The sequence below is a fragment of the Colobus angolensis genome, unplaced genomic scaffold (assembly GCF_000951035.1).
Source record: "Colobus angolensis palliatus isolate OR3802 unplaced genomic scaffold, Cang.pa_1.0 Scaffold801, whole genome shotgun sequence".
In the NCBI taxonomy this organism is placed as follows: Eukaryota; Metazoa; Chordata; class Mammalia; order Primates; family Cercopithecidae; genus Colobus; species Colobus angolensis.
Window position 1 is genome coordinate 160503 of NW_012121833.1, and position 4141 is coordinate 164643.

Below are 4141 nucleotides of genomic sequence, written 5' to 3' on the forward strand. Positions count from 1 at the left end.
AAGGAAAGAAAGAAAGAAGGAAGGAAGGAAGGAAGGAAGGAAGGAAGGAAGGAAGGAAGGAAGGAAGGAAGGAAGGAAGGAAAGAAGGAGGAAGGAAGGAAGGAGAAAGAAAAGAAAAGAAAAAAAGAAAAGAAAAAACTTAGAGCTTTCCTTCTTTCTTTTTTTAATTTATGTTTAGAGGCAGGGTCTCTAGCTCTGTCACCCAAGCTGGAGGACTGTGGTGCAATCATTGCTCACTGCAGCTTCAAACTCCTAGGCTCAAGGGATCCTTCCACCTCAGCCACGGCGGTAGCTGGAACTGCAGGCGCACAACCATGCCCAGCTAATCATCTAACTGACTTGTGTTCTGGCAGGATCAACCCCTCTCTGTTCTTCCAATGATACAATTATTTTCCGTCAGCAGAACACTGAATGGAAATAACTATTCAACTGCTGGTTGGCACTGGGGCTCCTCCTCATTTGTCACTATTACAAATAATACTATAAGCATTATTGCCCATGTGTTCTGCTGCACACCTGTATGTGCTTCTGAGTGGAAAGGATGGATCACAGGAGATTTATATATTCAGTGTGAGTTCTCCAGCTTAGTGCCACTTGAAAATTCCCATGAAGGGGTGGCCTGCCCCTCCACACCTGTGGGCGTTTCTCATTAGGTGGAACGAGAGACTTGAGAAAAGAAATGAGACACAAAGACAAAGTATAGAGAAAGAAAAAGTGGGCCCAGGGGACCTGCGCTCAGCATACAGGACCGGTGCTGGCACCAGTCTCTGAGTTGCCTCAGTATTTATTGATAATTGTCTTTACCATCTTTAAGAAAAAGGGAAGTGGCAGGACAATAGGGTCACAGCAGGGAGAAGAAGGTCAGCAGAAAAACATATGAATAAAGATCTCTGTGACATGAATAAGTTTAAGGGAAAGTGCCTTGATGTGCATATGCAAACATCTCCATAAACATTTTCAGGGCATAAAGAGCAGCATTGCCACTAGCATGTCCCACCTCCAGCCCTAAGGCAGTTTTCTCCTATCCCATACAATATCGGGTTTTACACTGAGAGGTTCCATTGCCCAGGGACGGGCAGGAGACAGATGTCTTTCTCTAGCTCATCTGCCAAGAGGCCTTCTTTCCTCTTATACTAGTCCTCCTCAGCACAGACCCTTCACGGGTGTCAGGCTGGGGGACGATCAGGTCTTTCCCTTCCCATGAGGCCATATTTCAGACTATCACATGGGGAGAAACCTTGGACAATACCTAGCTTTCCTAGGCAGAGGTCCCTGCCGCTTTCCGCAGTGTTTGTGTCCCTGGGTACTTGAGATTAGAGAATGGTGATGACTTTTAACAAGCATACTGCCTTCAGGCACTTATTTAACAAAGCACATGCTGCACAGCCCTAAATCCATTAAACCTTGAGTCCCCACAGCACATGTCTCTTGCAAGGACAGGGTTGGGAGTAGGGTCACAGATTAACAGCATCTTGAATACAGAACAAAATGGAGTCTCTTATGTCTACTTCTTTCTTTATAGACACAGTGACAGTCTGATCTCTCTGTCTTTTCCCCACATTCCCAAACTCAAAGTCTAAGTGTTCCAGATGCTCCACTCCCTATGCTGTGTTTAGCACGGTTTGTCTTATTAGCGTGTAGTCGTCTTATGATTTAGCAGTATTTTGCTTGCTGTGATCATCACTCTCTGGTGATTTGTGATGCTGAGGACCTGTTATATCCTAGCTGACCATTCATGTATATAATTGACCTAGATCTTTTCTATAAAGAGGTACATACAGTTTCTGCAGCGTCATCTTTGAAATTAAAAAGTAAACCGTATATGGGTGGGGGTATCTCTGAACATTCTCTTCTGTTCCATGGGACAATGTGGCTGAACTTACAGCAGCTGCACATTCCTGGCATGGAGCACTGTAAACTTTATTCCAATGCTTCTTCAGGATTGTTGTGCTTGTTCTGTGCTCTTCACATTCCCATAAAAAATGTAAAATCAGCTTATACTTTTCCATTACAAAATTATCTTAGAATTTTGATTTCAATTATAATGAATTAACACGTCAATTTGTGAAGACTTAACATCCATATAATACTAAAATTTTCAATCCTTGGACATAATATACTCCTCTATTTCCTTAAGTTTTCTTCTATTTCATTGAATGCTATTCTGGATATTTCACTGTAGAAATTTTACAATTTTTTATTCTTTCCTAAATATTTAATGTTTTTATGCAATCACAAATGATGCTTCATCATTTTTCATCATTTGTTACAGTTAGATAGAAACCAAATTGATATTTCTGTATTGAACCTGAATCCAATAACTTGCTATTTCCCTTATTAACCCTAATACTTTCTCTGTGTATTCTTTCGAATTTTCTCTGCACACGATTCTTTAATTTGCCAATTGTGATGGTTTTAATTCTTTCATTCTAATTCTTCTTCTTCGCTGTTGTTGTTGTTGTCGTATTGCACTGGGCATGACCAGGTATATCTTTAAAGACATTCACTCATGTAAGTCTGATCCAATACCACTGGAAGTGAAATGGTTCCTGAAACTGCCTGTGTAACTAAGTCTGAGAAAAACTCTGGAAATCAGAGCCCAAATCTCCTCAAGGAGTTACTCTTTAGAACCCTAAAATTTCCAAATAGAGGCAGAAATGCTGAAGCTGAGCAGCCACTATGGCAGCTGCCTATAAAGGAAACAGGTGGTGTAAGCAAAACACACTGATGGTCTCCTGGAGGTTTTTGTTTTGTGTTGAATCACTGTGGGGTACCCGCTGTTATACTGATAGCAGTGATAAACTCCAACATCTTCAGGTTCCAGGCTGCTGATGGTGAGAGTGAACTCTGTCCCAGACCCGCTGCCACTGAACCTGTCTGGGATGCCAGTGGCCCTGCTAGATGCACTATGGATGAGGAGCCTGGGAGCCTGCCCAGGTTTCTGCTGGTACCAGGCTAAGTTGCTGCCAACACTCTGACTGGCCCTGCAGGAGAGGGTGGCTCTTTCCCCTGAAGACAAAGACAGGGTGGCTGGAGACTATGTCAATATAACTTGTCCAGCGGTACCTGAGATTGGAATAAAATGGAAAAGTCACTCATGCAATCTAGATCAAACCCACTGTCTTCCCAGTACATCCAGGACCATTGATGTACATTGAGCTTTAATTTTTGTGCTTATTGAGCAGAGGTGCCAGGTCCTAGGACCCCATGACATTGAGAGAGTTTCACCAACATGCAGAACCATCCCGTGTTCCCCTCACCTGGGAGCCAGAGCAGCAGAAGGCAGAGAAGCTGACCTGGGCCTTCCATGGTTCCCTTTGGGTACTAACCTAGCAGCTCCTCCTCGAGCTCCGATCCTGGCATTAATATGAGAGCAGGGCAGCTGGGAGGGACATGCAAAGCAGCTGGGGCAAGTGCTGGGCTTCCAGCTGTAGAGACCACCTGTCTCCTCTTCTCTGCATGCACGGAGCAGCCCCTGCCCAGGTGGTCAGGCTAGGAAAGACCATTGGCTCAGCCTGAAGGTAAAACTCCTCCCCTATGGTCAAAAAATTTAATCCCTGTGTCTTCTCACCATACCATTTACCTAGACTCAACTAGGTGGTGTTTGGTACAACCATATTGAGAGGTCCCATCTCTCTTTCTGACACCAAAACATTCAGACATCTCCTTCGGTGCATGGTTGAAACAGACAAAATAAGGAGTTGCCCAGAAATTTATATTTCAAATTATTCTTTCCTTTACTACCTGGCTTTTTTTTTTTTTTTTTTCCTGAGCTCTCTGAAGCCACCTCATTTCTCATTCTCTGTAAGAATTAGCAAAGAGCAACACCCAATTAGGCCCAGCACTATGGGTACAAAGACAACCACAATTGTGTCAATTGTGTCAAAGGCAGAATACTTATGATATAAAAGCACTAGAAACAGTAGAGGCCTGTGCTGTGCTGTGTGATTGTGGTGGTTGTTGTTGTGGAAGACAGTGAGAGTAAAACCGCCTGGAAGATTTACAAGCTCTGCTCTTCTTCATACCCATAGCTCCCTCTAGAGATCGAGAAATGACAGTCCAGACACCTCTAGAGAAGTAAATATACATATTTAAGGTGTACAACTTCAATACACACATACATTGTGAAACGATTACCACA